Genomic DNA, 25,266 nt, shown 5'->3' with positions numbered 1-25,266 from the left:
GTGAAATTTTGGTGCCAGTTGACAAAGCATCTTCTCCCGGCGAACTTCCAGAATGCGTTCTTGGATCCTCATATCGATCTAGGTTGCTAGGAGTATTAAGGCATCCAAGATAGATGGAAGCCCTCGAGCTGCCAGCTCATCTTTTATATTAGAGGCAAGTCCCTGTCAGAAAGTTGCCACTAAGGCCTCATTATTCTAAACCAGCTCCGCTGCCAACGTATTGAATTGGCTGTAATACTCCCCTACAGTTGATTCCCCTTGGTTGAGAGTCAGTAGTGACGCAACTGCAGAAGATGTTTGGCCCGGTTCTTCAAATACTGTACGGAAAGTCTCTTGAAATAGTGGCAAATCAGAGGATTCCGGACCCTCTCGTTTCAACATGGGGTTCACCAATGCCAGGGCTTTGCCAGAGAGGAGGGATATAATAAAAGCGACCTTGGCCTCATCAGAGGGGAAGAGATGAGCATGTAACTTGAAGTGGATCGTACACTGGTTGATGGAGCCTTTACAGGTCTTTGCATTCCCATACATGCCGCCGATGGCAGGCATAACAGATCTGCTGCACTAAGTTTTCCTGGACGACTACGGCATCTATGGTCCTCAACATTGCCTGTTTCTTGGTGCTTCTTAAAAAGAGCTTGAACAACACGTCTTGAAATCTCAGTCTGCTTTGAAATCTTTGCCTGGGTGAGACCTTGCTGATGCAGTTTAACTACCTTGTGTTTTGTTGATGTGCTCAGTTTTGACATGGTGGACCTGTGACATGAAACTGTCTTTCACAACCTCGACTTTGTAGCAGAGTTTGGCTGTTCCTCACCCACTTTTAAGCCTTTTACACAGCTGTTTCTGTTACAGTTAATGGCTGTGTGTAACGTCCGTTTTCGCTGAACACGAACTCCTTCCACCCTTCTCTCCAGATATGTCTGCACATGTGGTCGTCCTCTTCTGCAGCCACCACAAGGGTGCGCTCGCAAGCTCAGTCCAGCCTTAAGGAGCCAGAGCGCACACATGTGTGAGATTAAGCTGATTGCTCCCAGATCATCCTCGACTAAAAGAAGGGCTCTGCCCCTCCCTGCATTGCCTGAACTTTGTTTGTTTTCCGTTCCTGCTACCTTTAACCTGTATCCCATGCTATCCTGGTCCAAGTGCCGTATTGAGCTGGAGTCGTGCCGCACTGAGTACCATGCCTGTTCTGCTACACTATGCCTGGTGCCTGCCTGCTGCCTTGTCCCAGACAAGCCTGTCTTGCTACTGTCTGATCTACCACAGGTACACCTATACGAACTGTAGACTGTGACCTGTGTCCTGTTGGCCAGCTGCCATACCATTAAGGCGGAACAACCCAGTGGGTCCACGTACCCGACGTGACAGTAAGCTCAAGCCATGGACTCCACTGGTCAATCCAAGACCATGATGACGTCACAAGAGATGCGGGCGGGTATGCTAGAACTCCGGTCTCGACAGGACCAACTTATTCAGGCATTGAACATTATTGCACATCGGCTGGATGTGCAAGCTGCCATTACTCCTACTACACCTCCTGGCAGTACAGATCCTCAGACTACACCTCCTGGCAGTGCTCATCCCCGATTTTCTTTGCCGCTACCTCACCGCTATGATGGAAATGTGAAAACCTGCCGTAGATTTTTGAACCAGTGCCAGATCCACTTTAGCCATTATGCAAGGGCATTTTCGACTGATGGCGCAAGGGTCACTTTCATCATCTCTCTCCTCACTGGCAGGGTCCTTGCATGGGCGAACCCTATCTGGGAGAGACAAGGACCAGAGACCCATGACTTTCAAGGGTTCCTACGGACATTTTGCATAGTGTTTGAGGAGCCTGGAGGAGTCTCGTCTGCAGCCGCCTCCTTACTTCCATGGGCGAGTACGCCATCCACTTCCGCACCATGGCGGGAGAATTGTTGTGGAACAATGAGGCACTGGTAAATACATTCTGACAGGGACTGTCTCCTGAAATTAAGGACGAGCTTGCCGCCCAAGATCGGCCGTCTACCATGGATGACCTCATCCTTCAGGCCGCCCAGATTGATATAAGGATCCGACAACGGTTCCATGAGGCTCGCCGGGAGGGAGGACTCCCTAACCCGGTTCCTACTTTGCAGCAACCCCTGCTGTCCTCATCAGCTGTTACTCCAAAGGAGTCTTTGAAGATGGACCATCTCGAGCTGTCTACCCTGGAGAGACGCACTTCGGGACTCTGTCTGTATTGTGGCCTCACAGGCTATCTTGTGCGTCTGTGCCCCCAAAAGCCCCAGAGCCTAGGGTTGGTTGGAGAGTCAACCCTGGGTGAAGAGGGTCTTTTTTCTAACTTGTCCATTCCCGTGACCATAATGTCCTGCGAGAGAATGCACTGGGTCGCTGCTTATCTGGACTCTGGATCCGCAGCTAACTTCATTCGGAGAGACCTGGTGGATCTTCTCCAGTTGCCCACAAGCCCTCTGGAGAGGCCTTTGATGGTTGCATCTGTGAATGGACTACCTCTGCCAGACCCGGTTGTAGCTGTGACCAAGTCGCTGAGGCTCCAAGTGGGAGCCCTCCATTCCGAGCTCCTCTCGTTATTTGTCCTGGCTAAGGCTGTCAACCCTGTGCTGCTGGGCCTGACATGGCTCCAACTACATGGCGCAGTACTGGACTGGAATTCTGGAGAGGTTCTCCAGTGGGGTCCCGAATGTCTAAACCGCTGCCTGGTACAGGTTCATCCGGTTCAGCCTCCTCTGTCTCAGTCCTTGGCAGGATTGCCTTGTCATTATTCTGCGTTTTCTGATATCTTCAGCAAGAAAGAGCCGGAGACGTTGCCCCGACACCGGGCGTATGACTGTCCTATCGAGCTGATTTCTGGTGCATCCCTTCCCCGTGGTAGGGTATATCCTCTCTCCTTGCCAGAGACTCAGTTTATGTCCGCCTATGTTAAGGAGAACTTGGAGAGGGGCTTCACATGGAAGTCTTCCTCCCCGGCAGGAGCCGGGTTCTTATTTGTCAAAAAAAAGGATGGTTCTCTGCATCCCTGCATTGACTACCGTCGTCCCAACCAGGTCACGGTAAAAAATAAATATCCGTTGCCATCGATTTCTGAACTGTTTGATCGTATACGCTAGACCTGCGTGGGGCTTACAACCTAATCCAGATACGCCGGGGTGACGAATGGAAGACGGCATTTAATACCCGTGACGGACACTATGAATATCTAGTAATGCCCTTCAGCCTGTTTCATGCTCCCGCTGTCTTCCAAGAGTTCGTTATTGACACCTTCCATGACCTCCTCTATGTTTGTGTTGTGGTCTATCTTGATGACATATTGATTTTTTCTCCAGATCCAATGACTCATCAGAGACAAGTCCATCAAGTTTTGCTGCGGTTTAGGGAGAATCGCCTGTACGCCAAGTTGGAGAAGTGCGTGTTTGAAAAAGATGCTCTACCCTTCTTGGGCTACATCATCTCGGATCAAGGCCGCAAGATGGATCCTGAGAAGGTAAATGACGTCCTGGAATGGCCACGCCCTCAAGGCTTGACGTCCATACAGCGCTTCCTGGGATTCGCTAATTTCTTTATCGACAGTTCATTCCAAACTTCTCCTCACTGACATCTCCTATCTCTACCCTCACCAAGAAAGGCATGAACGCCAAGGTGTGGACTCCTGAGGCGGAATCCGCATTTAATAGCCTGAAGAGTGCCTTCACGTCAGCCTCTATCCTCCATCATCCAGATGTATCTCGACAGTTCTCGTTGGAGGTAGACGCCTCCTCTGTCAGTGCTGTTGCACTCCTGTTCCAGAGAGGTTCCAAGGGCAGGACTATGGTATGTGGCTATTACTCTAAACTCTTCTCTTCCGCAGAATGCAACTACTCGATTGGGGATCGGGAGTTACTGGCCATCAAATTGGCTCTGGAGGAGTGGAGACATCTACTAGAGGGCGCAGTTCATCCCATCTTGATAATCACGAACCAGAAGAACCTCAACTATCTCCAAACGGCCCAACGACTGAATCCCCGTCAGACCAGGTGACCGCCGTTCTTTGCCCGGTTCAAATTTGAGCTCCACTACAGTGCGGTCGACAAGAATGTGAGGGCCGATGCCTTGTCCAGGTCATTCGATACAGAGGATACTATGGAGTCTCCACAGAATATCATTGATCCATCCTGCATCATCCCTGTCAACCCTCTGAAAGTTAGAAACATTTCCCACCGTGAGGACTTTTGTGCGTCTGGCAGATAGAAAAAGAATTTGGGACACAGTTCCAAACTGGCAGGTCACACGGGTGCCTAAAAGACCCGAGACCTGATTGCTCATCAGTTCTGGAGGCACACGCTGCCCAAAGACATCACGGACATTGTCTCATCCTGCATGGTGTGCGCAGCAAATAAAGTTGCCCATTCCAAACCGGCTGGCCTGCTCTAGCCGCTGCCTGTGCCCAATGCCCCTGGCAACATATTGCTATGGAGTTGGTCACAGACCTGCCTCCCTCTGCTGGTTGCAGTACAGTCTGGGTGGTGGTGGACCGATTCTTCAAGCTGGCTAATTTTGTTCCACTGACCGGCCTACCTTCTGGTTCCCGACTGGCCAATCTCTTCATCCAACACATCTTCCGTCTGCATGGCTTGCCTCTGCATATTGTGTCGGATCGGGGGCTTCAGTTCACCTCAAAGTTCTGTAGAGCCCTCTGCAGACTCCTCGGTGTGAAGTTGGACTTTTCCTCAGCCTACGATCCCCAGTCCAATGGTCAAGTCGAGAGAATAAATCAGATTATGGAGAACTATCTACGACACTTTATCTCCAGGCAGCATGATGAGTGGGTGCAGCTGCTTTCTTAGGCTGAGTTCTCCTACAACACCCACACTAGTGAGTCCACCACCTCCAGCCCATTCTTCATTGTCTACGGCCAACACCCACAAATACCTCTCCCTGTTTCCACTACGTCCCAGGTACATGCAGCTGACTCTACATTCAGGGACTTTCTACAAATCTGGCAGCAGACACGATCTTCTTTTCTGCTGGCGGTCGACCGCACGAAAAGAAAAGCAGACACAAGAAGACGAGAGCCTCCCCAGTTTCTTCCAGGCACTAAGGTCTGGCTGTCCTCTAAGAATATCTGGCTGAGGGTGCCATCATACAAGTTTGCTCCCAGGTTCCTCGGACCCTTCGAGATTTTGCAACAAATCAACCCTGTCTCCTACAAGCTTTGGTGCCTCCTACCCTCAAGATCCCCAACTCCTTCCATGTCTCCCTTCTGAAACCTGTGACCCTGAACTGCTGCTCCAAGATTCCTAGTCCTGCAGTGGCTCCCAGCAGTTCCTCAGATACTTTTGAGGTTAAGGAGATCCTGGACACCAAAAAAGTAAGAGGAACAACCTTTTATTTAGTAGATTGGGGGGTATTTGGTCCAGAAGAGAGGTCCTTGGAGCCAGAGGAGTATCTCAATGCTCCTACCCTCACTAAGAAGTTTCTCTCTTGTTCTGGTACCAAGAGGAGGATGCGTAAGAGGGGGGATACTGAAACGTCTGTGGTCGTTGACCACAAACTCCTCCCATCCTGTTGATGCCCTTCTCTCCAGAGCACTGGAGTGCATCCCTAGTTAACCCTTTCCACCTGCCTACACATTACCTGCATATCCCCTGTTCCCATTGATATCCCATGGAATACGTTTAACCCTTCTCATTGTTCTCCCTTAGTGTACAGGGACAGTTGTATTTAGGAGGGAGTGGGACAGAAGTAGTGAGCGTGAATGTATTGTAACATTACTTATATGTATGTTTAGATAAGTGGGTGGTGGTATAGATTAGGATTGTGATACCTTGTTTATACTGTGCCGTGTAGTGTATTCAATACATATTAAGTTGTTATGTGTATTGGGATAAACTGATACTATACTGTGATTATTTTGGTGTATTTTATCTAAGTGTGATTACGGTTTGTATTAATAAACATTACCTTTATTTACTTACAATCGTATTCCCTTTATTAGTAGCAAAAGCAATTAGAACTAACGTTAATACAGGAAAAAGGTTCTAGGCTTAACCCTAGTGACCATGATATAAAGGAGGTGTAAAGGATCTGCCAGACACAGCTTCTGTGTCGACGCCCGTGGGTAATCAGTCTGCACCTGCTCCTAGGTCTGATAGAGTGACTCGATCTGCTACCACTCAGGCTGGTAGGCTCAGGAGTGGGAGAACCTATCACAGCCTGGCCAGACGGTTCTAGCTCCCGCCCTCGGTCTATTTATACCCTCATTTCCTGCTTGTCTTTGCCTGTGATTCTTTCCTGTTTCCTGGCTCTGCTGCTCCTGCTATTATTATTGACCTTGCTTCATTTTGACCCTGGCTTTACTGACTACGCTCCTTCTCTGCGTTTGGTACCTCGTACACTCCTGTTTTGACTCGGCTCGTTCACTACACCTGTTGCTCACGTTGTTGCCATGGGCAACTGCCCCATTTCCCTTAGCTTCTGTGTACCCTTGTCTGTTTGTGTGTTGTACACATATTGAGCGTTGGGACCGTCGCCCAGTTGTACGCCGTCGCCTAGGACGGGCCATGCAAGTAGGTTAAGAATTGTAGTCGGCACACCTTGCTTGTGTTTCAGAAATTATATTTATTGGATTCTCAAGATGGATGCCAGAGGTTATATGTGCGACGTCGACGTTTCGGTCGTTTAGACCTTCGTCGGGCACTGAGCCGTACTGGGAACTCGATTGAGGAGTATCATTAATGGGTAGTAGCGCTGCTATGATTAGTAATCGGTGGCTTACCACTCTTCATGGGCGCCGATTACTACCTCGAGCACCCAAGGATACCGGTGCTATCTGAACACACCATAGATGGGCCATGCAAGTAGGCAGGGACTGAGTGGCGGGTAGATTAGGGCTCACCTGTCTGTCTCCCTACCCCGTCATTACATAATCACAGGCCCATATACCTTTTCTACCCTGGTCCCTGACACTACTATGGACCCCCTTGAGACCCTGGCTCAGCAAATGCAGGGCCTCTACCTACAAGTCCAAGCCCTGGCTCAGAGGGTTAACCAGCGTAATTCTACCCTGGTAGTGCCCCCACCTCACCTCTTAAACCCCACCTCAAAGTTGCCTGACCAGTTCTCAGGGGACCGGAAGACTTTTTTCTCCTTTCGGGAGAGTTGTAATCTCTATTTCCGTCTAAGGCCTCACTCCTCAGGTTCTGAGAGCCAGCGAGTGGGTATAATTATGTCCCGGCTCCAGGACGGGCCCCAAGAATGGGCCTGCGCCTTGGCTCCTGACGCCCCTGAACTTTCCTCTGTTGATCTTTTTTTTTCTGCTCTCGGGCTCATATATGACGAGACTGACAAGACTGCCTTTGCCGAGAGTCAGCTGGTGACCTTACGTCAGGGTAAGAGACCCGTTGAGGAGTACTGTTCTGACTTTAGGAAGTGGTGTGTAGCTTCTCGGTGGAATGACCCTGCCTTGAGGTGCCAGTTTAGATTGGGTCTGTCGAACGCCCTGAAAGACCTATTAGTTAGCTATCCCTCTTCAGACTCTCTAGATCAGGTTTTGTGCTTTCTCCTCTGGCTCCCCATGATGGCTCCCGAGGTTCCGTGCTTCGTTCTTCCACGGAAATGATGGTCGGATGAACCAATGCAACTCGGGGCCTCCGTGTCTACCCAACAACGTAGAGAGCTCCACAGGAAGAATGGTCTCTGCTTCTACTGTGGGGATGACAAGCATCAAGTGAACAACTGTCCTAGGCGTAAGAATAAGCAGCTGGAAGAACTTCCGCGCCTAAGTGACCATCGGGGAGGTCACTTAGGCGCACAGGTATTTCCCGTAAATATGAAACCTAATAAGATCTTGCTTCCCTTTCAGGTCTCTTTTGAGGGTAGGTCTGCTACCGGCAGTGCCTTCGTGGATTCACGCTCTTCTGCTAATATTATGTCTGTGGAATTTGCTATGTCTCTAGCTATGCCTTTGATTGATTTGCCTAAACCTGTCCCGGTAGTGGGTATCGACTCCACTCCTCTTGCTAATGGTTATTTTACACAGCATACCCCTGTTTTCGAACTCCTTGTTGGCTCCATGCATTTGGAGCAGTGCTCTGTACTGGTGATGCAGGGATTATCGTCCGATTTGGTTTTAGGCCTTCCCTGGTTGCAGATGCATAATCCCACATTTAACTGGAATACTGGGGATCTTACCAAATGGGGTAATGAATGCATGACGTCATGTTTTTCTGTTAATTTTATTTCTCTCCCTGAGAAGGTGAACACTCTACCTGAGTTTATTCAGGACTTCGCTGATGTTTTTTCTAAAAAGGCCTCCGAAGTGTTACCTCCTCATAGAGAATACGATTGCGCAATCGATTTGGTACCAGGAGCTAAGCTCCCTAAGGGTAGGATATTTCATCTCTCTTGTCCCGAACGTGAAGCCATAAGAGAGTATATCCAGGAATGCCTGGCCAAGGGTTACATTCGCCCCTCTACTTCTCCGGTAGGTGCTGGCTCCTTCTTCGTAGGGAAGAAGGATGGTGGCCTTAGGCCGTGCATCGATTACCGAAACTTGAATAAGGTCACTGTAAGGAACCAGTATCCCCTTCCTTTGATTCCTGATCTCTTCAATCAGGTTCAAGGGTTCCAATGGTTCTCTAAGTTTGATCTTCGGGGGGCTTATAACCTTATCCGCATCAGAGAGGGGGATGAATGGAAGACTGCGATTAACACGCCCGAAGGTCATTTTGAATACCTCATCATGCCCTTTGGGTTGTGTAATGCTCCCGCGGTCTTCCAGAATTTCATAAATGAGATTTTAAGAGACTACCTGGGGTATTTCTTGTAGTGTACCTTGATGACATACTTGTGTTTTCCAAGGACTGGTCCTCCAATATTGAGCATGTCAGGAAGGTGCTCCAGGCCCTTCGGGAAAACAAACTCTTTGCTAAAACCAAGAAATGTGTGTTTGGGGTGCAGGAGATACCATTTTTGGGTCAAATCCTCACTCCTAGTGAATTCCGCATGGACCCTGCCAAGGTTCAGGCTGTGGCTGAATGGGTCCAACCTGCCTTCCTGAAGGCGTTACAGTGCTTCCTGGGGTTTGCTAATTATTACAGGAGATTTATTGCTAACTTCTCGGTCATCGCTAAGCCTCTTACGGATCTTACTCACAAAGGTGCTGATCTCCTCCAATGGCCTCCGGAGGTGGTCCAGGCTTTTGAGGTCCTTAAGAAGTGCTTTATCTCGGCCCCAGTGCTGATTCAGCCTAACCAAATGGAGTCATTCATTGTGGAGGTTGACACCTCCTAGGTGGGAGTGGGTGCTGTCTTGTCCCAGGGTACCAGGTCCCTCACCCATCTCCGTCCCTGTGCCTACTTGTCCAGGAAGTTCTCGCCCACTGTGAGTAATTATGACATTGGTAACCGCGAACTCTTAGCCATTAAATGAGCATTTGAAGAGTGGCGCCACTTCCTGGAGTGAGCTATGCACCAGGTAACGGTCCTTACGACCACAAGAATTTGGTTTTCCTAGAATCTGCCCGGAGGCTAAACCCGAGACAAGCTCGATGGGCGTTGTTTTTTACTAGATACAACTTTTTGGTCACCTATAGGGCTAGGTCTAAAAATATTAAAGCTGATGCACTGTCGCGTAGCTTCATGGCCAGCCCTCCTTCGGAGGAAGATCCTGCTTGTGTTTTGCCCCCAGGTATAATAATTTCCTCTGTTGATTCTGACTTAGTCTCCGAAATTGCGGCTGATCAAGGTTCAGCTCCCGGGAACCTTCCTGAGAACAAGCTGTTTGTTCCCCTGCAATTCCTGCTAAGGGTACTCAGGGAAAATCATGACTCTATCTGGCCATCCAGGCATCCTGGGTACCAAGCACCTCATTGCCAGAAACTATTGGTGGCCTGGGTTGCCTAAAGACGTTAAGACCTACGTAGCCGCTTGTGAAATTTGTGCTAGGTCCAAGACTCCCAGGTCCCGACCAGCGGGCTTACTATGTTCTTTGTCAATTCCCCAGAGACCTTGGACCCATATCTCCATGGAATTTATCACCGATCTGCCTCCATCTCAAGGCAAATCGGTGGTGTGGGTTGTAGTAGACCGCTTCAGTAAGATGTGCCACTTTGTGCCCCTAAAGAAACTACCCAATGCCAAGACGTTAGCTACCTTGTTTGTCAAACACATCCTGCGTCTCCATGGGGTTCCTGTCAATATTGTTTCTGACAGAGGGGTACACTTTGTTTCATTGTTTTGGAGAGCTTTCTGTAAAAAGTTGGAGATTGATCTGTCCTTCTCTTAGGCCTTCCATCCTGAAACTAATGGCCAAATCGAGAGGACTAATCAGTCTCTAGAACAATATTTAAGGTGTTTTATCTCGGACTGCCAAGATGATTGGGTCTCCTTCATTTCCCTCTCCGAATCTTCCCTTAACCCCTTCACGCCATTTCACGTAACTGTACGTGATGGGATGTGGTCTGTTCGCGCATCTCCACGTACAGTTACGTGAACGCTTTAAACTGTCGCCGCATCGGGATGTGCGGCGGCAGTTTAAAACAGACGGCTGTCCGAGACAGCCTAGCAGTTGAGGATGCCGGCCGAGGACCAATCACAGCTGTCCTCGGCCGGCGATGGCTGTGATTGGTCCATCAGTGCAGATGGACCAATCACAGCTTAGTGTGACGTTCCGAACGATTTAAACTTCCGCCGCACATCCTGGTGCGGCAGAAGTTTAAAAAAGATGGCTGTCAGAGACAGCCTAGCAACTCTGGATGTCGGCCGAGGACCAATCACAGCTGTCCTCGGCCGGCGATCGCTGTGATTGGTCCATCAGTGCCGATGGACCAATCACAGATTTATTTGACTTTGACAGGATTACAGTTCCGGAAATACGGCTGTCCAAGACAGCCTAGTAACAGGGGATGCCAGCCGAGGACCAACCACAGCTGTCCTCGGCCGGCGATCGCTGTGACTGGTCCATCAGTGCTGATGGACCAATCACAGTTTATTATGACAGTTAGAGAGGGGAGTTTAGTGTAGTCTCCGTCTCTGACCGCTTCACTTCTGTCAGGGAAGCGATCAGAGAAGGAGCTATTGCTAGATAGATTATAATTTAGTAATTAACCATATAAATTAACCCCTGGATCACCCAGCAGCCAATCTACTGTGCCCTATACCTGTCCTGTGCCCTATACAGGTGTCCTGTGCCCTATACAGGTGTCCTGTGACCTATACAGGTGTCCTGTGCCCTATACAGGTGTCCTGTGCCCTATACAGGTGTCCTGTGCCCTATACGGCTGTCCTGTGCCCTATACGGCTGTCCTGTGCCCTATACGGCTGTCCTGTGCCCTATACGGCTGTCCTGTGCCCTATACGGCTGCCCTGTGACCTATACGGCTGCCCTGTGACCTATACGGCTGCCCTGTGACCTATACGGCTGCCCTGTGACCTATACGGCTGCCCTGTGACCTATACGGCTGCCCTGTGACCTATACGGCTGTCCTGTGCCCTATACAGGTGTCCTACAGGTGTCTATAAAATAAACAATAAAAAAACACAAAAAAAACACAAAAAAAAGACAAAAATACAAAAAAAAGTTTTAAGTTACTTTCAACACCAGTGACAATTTGTTACCAAGTTTACAGAAGAAAAAAAAAATGACTAAGCGTCTGTATACTGCCAAAGAGGCATGTGCCATGCTCTTTGAGGACTCGGATTCTGGTAGTGGGGAAGAGGTGACATTTTTAGTGTCCTCTTCATCTAGTGACTCATCTATTGATGAACCGCCACGTAGGCGTCCAAGGGTAGGCGTCAGTAGTGCACAATCGCAGCCCAGTACAGCGGACTCCACATGGATCCCCGCAGATAATTTTGTGCCCCAGGTGCCTGAATTCACTGCGACTCCAGGCATCAATGTAGATACCGCAGGCTTCAGTGAAATGAACTATTTCCAACTGTTCTTCACTGATGACCTTGTAAATTTGATTGTGGCACAAACGAACATATATGCCCAGCAATTTATTTCCCGCAACCCAAATAGTTATTATGCCAGGCCCCAAAAATGGACCCCCACAAACCCCACTGAAATCCACAAGTTCTGGGGACTTCTATTGAGTATGGGCATTACCAAAAAACCCACGATACGTTCCTATTGGAACAAAGACATCCTTTATCATTCCCCTCTTTATTTTCTTGCCATGCCCAGGGCCCGTTTTGAAATTTTATTAAAATTTCTTCACTATAACAATAATGATGAGTGCCCACCCCCAAACGACCCCAATTATGATAGACTGTATAAAGTTAGGCCAGTAGTTGACCACTACAACTTAAAATTCAGTCAGGTCTATACGCCCCAAAAATGCCTTGCAGTGGACGAATCCCTAGTCCACTTTAAAGGCAGATTACACTTCCGCCAGTACCTGCCCAATAAAAGGGCTAGGTATGGCGTGAAGCTGTATAAGGCCTGTGAAAGTGTGTCTGGGTATACACTGCGCTTTCGTGTATATGAAGGGAAGGATTCAAAGATCGAGCCACCAAACTGTCCCCCTGTCCTGGGAATAAGTGGGAGGATAGTATGGGATTTGCTCCACCCCATACTAGACCAAGGATACCACTTGTATGTGGACAATTTTTACAATAGTGTCCCCCTCCTGAAGTGCCTTTCTGCCAGGGGCACACTAGCATGTGGCACAATTCGGCGAAATCAAAAGGGTCTCCCCAAGTCCTTTATAGAGCAGACAATGCGCCGTGGGGAAAGCAGGGCTGTTTGCTCCGAAAATTTGATGCTTGTCAAATATAAAGACAAGCGTGATGTCTTTATTTTGACCACACTGCATACTGATCGATCCACCCCAGTTCCAGTCAGAGGAGCCACAGAGCAGACCATCAAGCCTGTGTGCATCCAGGACTATAACCAATTCATGGGAGGGGTGGATCTTTCAGACCAGGTACTGCAGCCCTACTGTGCCCTAAGAAAATCGAAGGTTTGGTATAAAAAATTGGCGGTATACCTCACCCAAGTGGCACTTTATAACGCCTTTGTTCTCTACAGAACGGCAGGCAATACGCAGACTTTCCTGGGATTCCAAGAAAAAATTATTAAAAAAATGATTTTTGGAGACCAGGAAGCAGAGGGCAGCAGTGAAGGTAGCAGCACTTCTGGGATCTCCAGAATAATACCTGGCCAGCATTTCCCGGGAGTACTTCCCCCCACAGAAAAAAAACAAAAACCCCAGAAAATGTGTCGAGTTTGCTCAAGCAGAGGGATTAGGAAAGACACCACTCACTACTGTATGACCTGTCCCTCTAAACCAGGCCTCTGCATCGGAGAATGCTTCCGTTTTTATCACACCTCTGTTGATATTCGTTAAATCTAATTTTTACTACTCCAATGACATCACATCCATTCCATTTATTTCTTAAATACCCCCTGGGCATTTATTTTCCAAATTAATTTGATATCTCAATAATACCACACCCGCCTCCCCCCCCCCCCCCAAAAAAAATTACAAATTCCCATTATACCCCTAGATGAATACTGTGCTTTGAAGGGTGCAATTTTATTAAATGAGGCATTTCTTCAACTTACTTTATGTTCTGGAGCCTCTGCAAACATAAGGTAGGCCTTCCCTTCTGAGCCCTACAGTGTTCCCAGGCAGCAGTTAATGGCCACATATGGGGTATTGGCCTTATCCTGAGAAATTGCACAACAAATTTTGGGGTGCTTTTTTTTAATTTTTTATTACCATTGTATAAAAGAAAAATTTGAGGATAAAGAAGGAGAAGCTTTATTGGAGAAAATTTAATTCTGCATTTTCACGACCCAGTGTTTACAACTTCTAAGTAGCACCTTTCAAGTCAAAATGCTCACTACACCCCTAAATAAATTCCTCACGGAGTGTAGTTTACAAAATGGGGTCACTTCCTAGGGGTTTCCACTGTACTTGTACCTCAGTAGCTCTGCAAACGCGACATGGCACCCGAAAACCATTCCAGACAAATCTGAGCTACAAATAGCGCTACTTCTCTTCTGAACCCTGTCGTGGGTCCAAACAGCAATTTAATACCACACATGTTGTATTCCCGTAATCGGGAGAAGTTGCTTTACAAATTTTGGGGTTCTTTTTCTCCTTTATTCCTAGTAAAAATTAAACATTTCTACGCTTTCTCAGAAAAAAAGTCGATTTTCATATTCACGGCCGAATTCCACTAAATTCTGCAAAAAACCTGTGGGGTCAAAATGCTAACTATACCACTAGGAAAATTCCTTGAGGGGTATAGTTTCCAAAATGGGGTCACTTTTGGGGTGTTTCCACTGTTTTGGTCCCTCCAGGACGTTGCAAACGCGACATGTCACCGAAAACCAATCCAGCAAAATCTGGGCTCCAAAATCCAAATGGCGCTGTTTCTCTTCTGAGCTCTGCCGTGGGTCCAAACAGCAGTTTATTACCACATATAAGGTATTGCCGTAATCGGGAGAAGTTGCTTTACAAATTTTGGGGTTCTTTTTCTCCTTTGTTCCTAGTAAAAATTAAACATTTCTACGTTTTCTCAGAAAAAAAGTAGATTTTCATATTCATGGCCGAATTCCACTAAATTCTGCAAAAAACCTGTGGGGTCAAAGTGCCAACTATACCACTAGGAAAATTCCTTGAGGGGTGTAGTTTCCAAAATGGGGGCACTTTTGGGGGGTTTCCACTGTTCTGGTCCCTCCAGGACGTTACAAACATGACATGGCACCGAAAATCATTCCAGCAAAATTTGTGCTCCAAAATCCAAATGCCGCTGTTTCCCTTCTGAGCCCTGCCGTGGGTCCAAACAGCAGTTTATTACCACATATATAGTATTTCCGTAATCGGGAGAAAGTGTTTTATTAACGCTGGGGTTCTTTTTCTCCTTTATTCTTTGGAAAAATTAAAAAGTCTATGTTTTTTCAGAAAAAAGGTGGATTTTCAATTTTACAGACTTTTTCCAATAAATTTAGCAAAAAACCTGTGGGGTTAAAATGCTAACTACACCCCTCGATAAATTCCCTGAGGGGTGTAGTTTCCAAAATGGGGTCACTTTTGGTGGCTCTCCACTGTTTTGGCACCACAAGACCTCTTCAAACCTGACATGGTGCCTAAAATATATTCTAAAAAAAGGAGGCCCCAAAATCCTTTAGGTGCTCCTTTGCTTCTGAGGTCTGTGTTTCAGTCCAAGAGGACACTAGGGCCACATATGGGATATTTCTAAAAACTGTAGAATCAGGGTAATAAATATTAAGTTGCAATTCTTGGCTAAAACCTTCTGTGGTACAATTTTTTTTTATTACAAATGAATTTTGGCAAAAAAAACACGAAATTAGTAAATTTCACATCTATTTTCCTTTAATTCCTGTGAAACGCCTAAAGGGTTAAGAAACTTTTTGAATACTGTTTTGAATACTTTGAGGGGTGCATTTTTTAAAATGGGGTGATTTATGGGGACTTTCTAATATATAAGGCCATCAAAGCCACTTCAGAACTGAACTGGTCCCTGTAAAAATAGCCTTTTGAAATTTTCTTGAAAATGTGAGAAATTGCTGCTAAAGTTCTAAGCCTTGTAACGTCCTAGAAAAATAAAAGGACGTTCAAAAAACGATGCAAACATAAAGTAGACATATGGGGAATGTTAACTAGTAACTATTTTGTGTGGTATTACTATCTGTCTTACAAGCAGATACATTTAAATTTAGAAAAATGCAAATTTTCACAAATTTTCTCTAAATTATGGTGTTTTTCACAAATAAATACTGAATTTATCGACCAAATTTTTTCACTATTATCAAGTACAATATGTCACGAGAAAACAATCTCGGAATCGCTTGGCTAGGTGAAAGCATTCCGGAGTTATTACAACATAAATTGACACATGTCAGATTTGAAAAAATAGGCTGTGTCCTTAAGGCCAAAACAGGCTGTGTCCTTAAGGGGTTAATAACGGGGTCAGTAACTCGTCAAGGGTCTGTAATTTTGGGTTTAATCCACGGTTCTCTTCCATTTCACCTGGTGGTTCCAACAATCCCGTGTTAGATGTCGTTCATCGGGAACTGTGCACAGTCTGGGCCCAGGTTCAGAAGAACCTTGAGGCGTCCCAGAGCATACAAAAGACTCAGGCAGATAGAAGACGTTCTGCTAACCACTTGTTTGTGGTCGGGGATCTGGTGTGGCTGTCTTCAAAAAATTTGAAGTCCCGTCCAAAAAACTTGCTCCCCGGTATATAGGGCCATACAGTACCTGGTCCATTGGAGAGAATACGGGCCTGAGGATAGGACTTGGGTACCCGCCCGGGATGTTCACGCTGGGGTATTGCTCAGAAGGTTTCATCTTCGGTTCCCCAATAAGCCAGGTCCACCTAGAAAGGGTCCAGTGGCCCCTCATAAAAGGGGGGGTACTATAAAGGATCTGCCAGACACAGCTTCTGTGTCGACGCCCGTGGGTAATCAGTCTGCACCTGCTCCTAGGTCTGATAGAGTGACTCGATCTGCTACCACTCAGGCTGGTTGGCTCAGGAGTGGGAGAACCTATCACAGCCTGGCCAGACGGTTCTAGCTCCTGCCCTCGGTCTATTTATACCCTCATTTCCTGCTTGTCTTTGCCTGTGATTCTTTCCTGTTTCCTGGCTCTGCTGCTCCTGCTATCATTATTGACCTTGCTTCATTTTGACCCTGGCTTTACTGACTACGCTCCTGCTCTGCGTTTGGTACCTCGTACACTCCTGTTTTGACTCGGCTCGTTCACTACTCCTGTTGCTCACGGTGTTGCCGTGGGCAACTGCCCCATTTCCCTTAGCTTCTGTGTACCCTTGTCTGTTTGTCTGTCGTACACATATTGAGCGTAGGGACCGTCGCCCAGTTGTACGCAGCCTAGGACGGGCCGTGCAAGTAGGTAGGGACTGAGTGGCAGATAGATTAGGGCTCACCTGTCTGTCTCCCTACCCAGTCATTACAGGAGGTAGTAATAGTGGGCGACACGACTAAGTGAACCCCGCTTTTACTCCACCCCCTTTTAAATTGGCGAGCCAACCCAAAGTGTTTTTAATTTATTTCTGTGTTTTATACAATAAAATTGTATTAAAACGTGAACTAAGACAATTAACTTACGTACACTGTGAAGTGTTATGTTATACTTTGTGCCTAGACCTTTTGAAGTTCGGACGAGTAACACAATTATATTTAAGGCTTAATACAGGATTTTATTGGAAGCAGCGAACCTAATACTATTGTTTTTTTTTCTAAGTTATTAACGTCTTATTTTACTTTGCAGCGGGAGACGAGGAGGACAACGCAGATTGAGATGACTTATGGAACAGTGAGTATGGACTTCTCCACACTTAAACACCTTGCCAAAACAGTACATTCAACCCAGTAACACACACAACATACAAGTCAGAAGGAATGCTGTAATGTCTATGGCCACGGTCCGTCGTTCTGACTTACCCCTCGATGGCCGCGGCCATGGACATATGAGTTTCCTGCAGCGTCGTTCTTCTATGAGGCGCCAGCACTTACTTCCTTCGCGTGCACAGTCTTAAAGGGCCAGTGCGCGCATAATTGCAGGAAGCCTGCATCAAGCCCAGAATGCTACTGTACTATAAAAAGGGCTCTGCCCTCTTGTTCTTTGCCTGAGCGTTGTTCGTTACCCAAAGTTCGTCTTGCAAATGGTCTCCTAGTGTCTTCCAGTTCCCAAGTGTTTCCTGTATCCTGTATCCCATGCTGTCCTGGTCAAGTGCCGTGCTGAAGCTGTTGTCGTGTTCTCCACGCCTGACGTCTACCTGCTGCCTGGTCCCAGCCAAGCCTGCCTTGCTACTGTCCGAGTTGCCACAGGTACCCTTTCTGGACTATAGACTCTGTACCATACCTGTTTGGCCAGCTGCCATCTCGCTATGCGGTACGTCCCAGTGGGTCCACACCCCACATCGTGACCAATGCTATGGTTCACTCTGCTGGACGAGGCTTATGCACATGACAAGATGTGCATTAGCAAGAAGAGCGTTTTTAATAAAACCTCTAAACGGCTCCACATGCTCGCTAAACTTATCTGTGTTTATGAGGAGATGTGGAAGCCTGAAAACACTGAAATGAAGAGTGATTCCCCAAATTTTCACTGCCAGTGTTGTGTTAACAATGTAAAGCGGGTTTTTGCTTTGCAGACACAACTGGCAGAGAATGCCCAATGTAAATTGTTAGAGATAAGCAGATTTGCATGCTGGAATCGCAGGTGATAGTTTTGAGAAATCATGGTGATGATACTGATGCACAGCTGACTGAATCTTATGTTGTGATCAATGCATTTAAAGATAAGGCGGCATCTACGGATGCGATCATTGCCAAATTAAATGATGAGCTTGCTGCTAGGTCACAATTGGTAACCAGTATGCAAAATATCATAAAGGAATTTTCAAAAATGTTACCGGCCTTGTCTTTTTCACAAAAGTCAAGCCCTAATTCCGCTGTAAGTTTGCCCTCTACAGGGCAAAAAGGGGGGAAGTAGAAAGAGTGATGAATCAGATGTCTCAAATCGTGATCCCATTCAGAAATCTGAAAGTAACACTGTTACGAAAGTGTTACGCAAATGTAAGCGTACAATATTTAGAAGTGCGTCTCTAGCCATGCAAAACTTTAAAAGCTCATGCACTGGTGACTGCCCTAAGTCCAGCAGAGCATGTACCATTAAATATTTTGCATGTGCTGGCTCAGGCCATATTGCGAAGTACTGAAAGTCTTTGGGTAATAAGAAATGTGGTCCTGTTAAATGTTTTAAATGTGGTCCAATGGGACATATTGCTAGGAACCGCCACGGCATAAGCAACCGTGGAAAGCCTAGCGAAATGGCAAGAAGAAAATGGCCACGTTACAACAAACTGTGGATTTAGAAAAAATGGCTGCATAAGAGTCTCCTTACAGCCTTATGTGCTCCGCCACGTGCTCAAAGGTCTAAATGACCAACCACAAATATGGAGGCGTTTAGGAAGTTGGTCATAAATTGCATGTTCAGTCAGGTGTTATGTAATGTTTGTTTATGGTCTATTGTGTTTGTCCCCAGTTGTCCTTTTGTTTTCATTTGTGTTTTTATTTTGTGGTTCCTTCCAAGATTCTATTGTGGTATATCCCTGGTTATCAGTATTATGTAGTTATGCTATATGGTTGTTGCTTATATTTATAATACATAATAAGAAAGCCACTCCAGGAAAATAACTACAGAATCAGCCATTGAATATTGGTGTATTGGCTTGTTAACGCATTTACATCTATAGTTGCAAAATGTTTTAATTGCTAATATACTGTGAACTCTGGTAGCGAGGTGCTAGTGTCAGTGTATTCAATACATATTAAGTTGTTATGTGTATTGGGATACACTGATACACTGATACACTGATACTATACTGTGATTATTTACGGTGAACTGTGTTTGGTGTATTTGATCTAAATGTGATTACTGTTTGTATTAATAAATATTACCTTTATTTACGTATTCCTTTAATTAGTAGCAAAAGCAATTAGACTAACGTAAATACAGGAAAAAGGTAGGGGAACTAGGCATAACCCTAGTGACCCTGATATAAAGCAGCCAGTAATAGTGGGCGACACGAGTAAGTGAACCCCGCTATTACTCTACCATGCTTTTACAAATTCTACAAAATCGATGATTTTCTGCAAGTGAACCTAGCAGAATTGATGCTGTTTTGTAGGAAAACGGTGGTCACACCATATATTGATTTGATTTAGATTTAGCTTTCTCTTCTGTTCATTCACTTTGGATTTTGTTAATTGATGAAAAAGACTATTAACATTCCTATTTTTTAAATCATTCTAACTTTGCAGCATTTTTTCCCAACTGTCTAAAACATTTGCACAGTATTGTATATATACAACTGTTGACAATTTTGTACCCAGTCACTGCTGTAGGTCTGTGAAACATTGGTTGAAATAAAGAACAAAAAGACGGCGCCACCTTGTGTAGATCAGTAGGTTGAGGTGAGGAAACAGTGACAAGAAATGTGCTCACCAGAAGACGGAGGTTTCAAAACGTATGATATCCACAGTGCTGCTGCCAGATCCGAGTCGGTGTCCAGATGGGACCGCTTGGGTAGAAAACGAATGCAGGTAAAAATGGATCTTTCCAAGGGCGCTGCTGTGTGGTGTGAATGATGTGGAACGGAGTCCCGAGGTATTGATAATAATAAGTTCGATTTATTGAGTGTGGCTACGCGTTTCGACGATGAACAATTGTCTTCATCAGGCCATCAAGGCCTGATGAAGACGATTGTTCATCGTCGAAACGCGTAGCCACACTCAATAAATCGAACTTATTATTATCAATACCTCGGGACTCCGTTCCACATCATTCACACCACACAGCAGCGCCCTTGGAAAGATCCATTTTTACCTGCATTCGTTTTCTAAACATTGGTTGAAGAATTCTAGAATGGCCAAATATCTCCATGGTGATTGATTTTCAGGACTGATCAACAATTAAACTAAAGCTTTGGTTGAAGTAATTTCTGCTTAAAGGGATTACACAAGTACCTGAAAGCAATTATTCACAAATTTTATCAAAGACATTTAATTTGGGGTCATTTGATCAATAAATTAATAATAGAAAGTGCATCTGTTTGTGTACTATTTGTTTTTTGTTCATCTCATTAGCATCTTTTAGGTAGCATTATGATTTAAGCTGTATAAACATAAGATAGTTGTCAGGAGAACCCACGTTCAGTTGACAACAATCTCTTTGACCTCACCAAAAAAATCTGCTCTCCGAACGGCCAACTATTCTTCCAGTTGACAGAGGGACAAGCCACAGCTATCTCCTTGCACAATAAAAGATTGGGCACATTTAGTTTCAATTCAATGCTGATCTTCGTTTCGCCCCAATGATAATCAGAAAGTAAATAAAAAAATAAATAATCTATCTATCTATCTATCTATCTATCTATCTATCTATCTATCTATCTATCTATCTATCTATCTATCTATCTATCTATCTATCTATCTATCTATCTATCTATCTATCTATCCATCTATCTATCTATCTATCTATCTATCTATCTATCTATCTATCTATCTATCTATCTATCTATCTATCTATCTATCTATCTATCTATCTATCTATCTATCTATCTATCTATCTATCTATCTATCTATCAATCTATCTATCTATCTCTATCAAGTCCACCATCCAGCAGCACCAGCCTGAAAATATGGATGGGTGCACGCCCTGGGAACCCGATCACGGTTCCAAATCCTCCAATATGTGTCCAAAGATAAGCAGGACTCCAAATCAAGGTGAAAAAAGTAGCTTTTCATAGCCCTCGTGCAATGTTTTGGCTCAATACAAGGAGCCTTTCTCAAGCATGAGAAAGGCTCCTTGTATTGAGCCGAAACGTTGCACGAGGGCTATGAAAAGCTACTTTTTTCACCTTGATTTGGAGTGCTGCCTATCTTTGGACACATATCTATCTATCTATCTATCTATCTATCTATCTATCTATCTATCTATCTATCTATCTATCTATCTATCTATCTATCTATCTATCTATCTATCTATCTATCTATCTATCTATCTATCTATCTATCTGTCATCCTAACTAACTAAACTAGATTTATCAAACAAGCAATACAAGCTACATCTGAGCATGTGTGATGTAAAAACCTTGGTCTAGATTAATAGTTTATAAGTTACAACTGACTTTTTCTTATCCATGTTCCTGTTTTACCAGTTTTGTGTGGAGTGGTACTTTCGACACCTATATTGCATATATGAATACCATTTATAAAATAATTGAAGTATAATAGCAATGTTTATAGTGTACTTTTTTAAATCATATATAATAATATATCTTTTATATCCCTCATTTTAATTACTTGCACAGGTCATGAAAACTAGATGAACTGGTTATTCTAGTATAATAATTTTTGCACTAAATATGGCCATTGACCAAGTGATGCAGCTGAAAGTTTTTGTGATAAAACATCTGATGTACTTCTATATTTTCCAGAAGGTGGTATGCATTTTGGCATCCAGTAGTATTTCATTTGTGACAATTCATATTGATTATCTACTATAACTTCGATGTTCTGAAGCAGAGTTTAAAAATAGCCGTCAATTTGCTAATTTATTTTCTGCATGATGTACTTTTTTAGCTTGCAGGTTTATAGACATCACCACAGCTGCTGTTCTTAAGAGGACATTGTGACATTTGGCAAAAGCAGTACTTGGGCACCGAACAGTTGTATGAAAATAATTTCAGGCACTAATAAAGCTTAGATATCCCTCTTCAAAAACGATAAATATTCTTTCCCGTCAAAGAAGTTTGTCTTCAACTGTAATAACATCCTGCTGAAGGAGAAATAAACAAGAAGCATATATATATATATATATATATATATATATATATAGACAAATCCAATACACAGGTCAGCACTCCAAGGTAAAGTGTAAAATAAGGATCCTTTATTCACCACAAGCGCAACGTTTCAGCCCTGCTCAATGGGGCCTTTCTCAAGCTTGAGAAAGGCCCCATTGAGCAGGGCTGAAACGTTGCGCTTGTGGTGAATAAAGGATCCTTATTTTACACTTTACCTTGGAGTGCTGACCTGTGTATTGGATTTGTCTGTGGATTTGTGACACTGGTCGTGTGTCTGAACAGGGACTTGCACCCCACACTGGAAGAACGGTGCTGCTTTTACTTTACTAGCTTATATATATATATATATATATATATATATATATATATATATATATATATATTTATATATACACTGTGTTCCAAATTATTGTGCACATTGGATTTAAGTGTCATAAACATTTAATTATTAGTTTTTCAATTAAACTCATGGATGGTATTGTGTTTTAGGGCTCTTTGGATCATTGTAATCAATCTCAGACACCTGTGATAATTAGTTTGCCAGGTGTGCCCAATCAAAGGAAAACTACTTAAGAAGGACGTTCCACATTATTAAGCAGGCCACAGGTTTCAAGCAATATGGGAAAGAAAAAGGATCTCTCTGCTGCCGAAAAGCGTGAAATAGTGCAATACCTTGAACAAGGTATGAAAACATTGGATATTTCAAGAAAACGTAAGCGTGATCATCGTACTGTGAAAAGATTTGTGGCTGATTCAGAGCACAGACGGGTTCGTTCAGATAAAGGGATAATGAGGAAGGTTTCTGCCAGACAAATTAATAGGATTAGGAGAGCAGCTGCTAAAATGCCATTGCAAAGCAGCAAACTGGTATTTGAAGCCGCTGCTGCCTCTGGAGTCCCGCGAACCTCAAGGTGTAGGATCCTCCAGAGGTTTGCAAGTGTGCATAGAGCTATTATTCGGCCACCCCTAAGCAATGCTCACAAGCAGAAACAGTTGCAGTGGGCTCAGAAATACATGAAGACTAATTTTCAAACCGTGTTGTTTACTGATGAGTACCGTGCAACCCTGGATGGTCCAGATGGATGGAGTAGTGGATGGTTGGTGAATGGCCACCATGTCCCAACAAGGCTGCGACGTCAGCAAGGAGGTGGCGGAGTCATGTTTTGGGCTGGAATCATGGGGAGAGAGCTGGTAGGCCCCTTTAGGGTCCCTGATGGTGTGAAAATGACCTCTGCAAAGTACATAGAGTTTATGACTGACCACTTTCTTCCGTGGTACAAAAAGAAGAACCGTGCCTTCCGTAGCAAAATTATCTTCATGCATGACAATGCACCATCTCATGCTGCAAATAATACCTCTGTGTCATTGGCTGCTATGGTAATAAAAGCAGAGAAACTCATGGTGTGGCCCCCATGTTCCAGTGACCTCAACCCTATTGAGAACCTTTGGAGCATCCTCAAGCAAAATATCTATGAGGGTGGGAGGCAGTTCACATCAAAACAGAAGCTCTGGGAGGCTATTCTGACATCCTGCAAACATATTCAAGCAGAAACTGTCCAAATACTCACAAATTCAATGGATGCAAGAATTGTGAAGGTGATATCAAAGAAGGGGTCCTATGTAATTATGTAACTTGGCCTGTTAAGTTTTTTTTGATTGAAAGAGCTTTTGATTTCTGTAAATATGACCTCCTGATGCTGCAAATTCAACCATTTTACCATTTTAGTTCTCTTTACAACCTTTAAAATGTTTTGATCTCTGTTGTGCATAATAATTTGAAGCAGTGCATTTTGAGTTTTTTACTTTAAAAATCTGTTATCATTAGGAGATTTGTTCAATAAAATTTGCATTATACTCCAACGGTTGATGGCTTGAAGATTATACTGACTGTCATTTGCATCAAAAGGAAAATCAGCGACAAATAACATTTGCATAATAATTTGGAACGCGGTTTATATACTCCTCATTTAAACTGCAACACCAAAAATGAAAAGTTTTGGAATTAAGGAAATCACAAGATCAATAGACATGTTAATGATATGCAATGATAAACAATTTAAACTAAATATTTCAAACATCTTTATTTATTCATTATCGAGTACACAGAAATACGTGCACTTACTCACCTTGGCATGCTGCCAATGAGGTTATTAAAGGGTGTCTGAGGAATGCTATGCCACACTGAATGCATTTGGGCACACAAACCATCAAGATAGGCTGCTGGCAGCTCCCTTTGCAATTGCCGACCAAAGACATCCCAGATGGGAGACAAGTCCGGAGATGCTGGAGGCCTCTGGAGGAGTGGAGGGATCTGCTAGAGGGCGCAGCCCACCCTATCCTGATATACACCAACCACAAGAACCTTACATATCTCCAGTCAGCTCAACAGCTGAACTCCCGTCAAGCCAGGTGTTTGCTGTTCTTCACCCGGTTCCAATTTGTGCTCCACTGCCGTCCTGCTGACAAAAATGTGAGGGCCGATGCCCTGTCTAGCTCATTTGAAACAGAGGACACTGTGGAGTCCGCTCAATTTATCATAGACCCATCCTGCATTATTTCTGCTAACCCTCTGCAAGTTAGAGACATCCCTCCGGGGAGGACGTTTGTGCAGTTGGCAGACAGGAGGAGAATCCTTTGCTGGGGACACAGCTCCGAAGACGTTCGTAAGACACGAGATGTGATTGCTCGTCATTTCTGGTGGCCCACACTGCCCACAGATGTTGTGGACTTTGTCGCTTCCTGCACTGTGTGTGCTTCCAACAAAGTTGCTCACTCCAAGCCTGCCGGCCTGTTCCATCCTCTGCCTGTGCCCAACGCTCCCTGGCAGCATATAGCAATGAACTTTGTCACAGACGTGCTGGCGTCTCCTAGGGAGGAGATGCGGGCCAGCGCTCACAGATCCATGGCTACA

The sequence above is a fragment of the Rhinoderma darwinii genome, chromosome 4, assembly GCF_050947455.1.
Source record: "Rhinoderma darwinii isolate aRhiDar2 chromosome 4, aRhiDar2.hap1, whole genome shotgun sequence".
Taxonomy (NCBI): Eukaryota; Metazoa; Chordata; class Amphibia; order Anura; family Rhinodermatidae; genus Rhinoderma; species Rhinoderma darwinii.
This window is presented reverse-complemented; position numbering follows the sequence as displayed.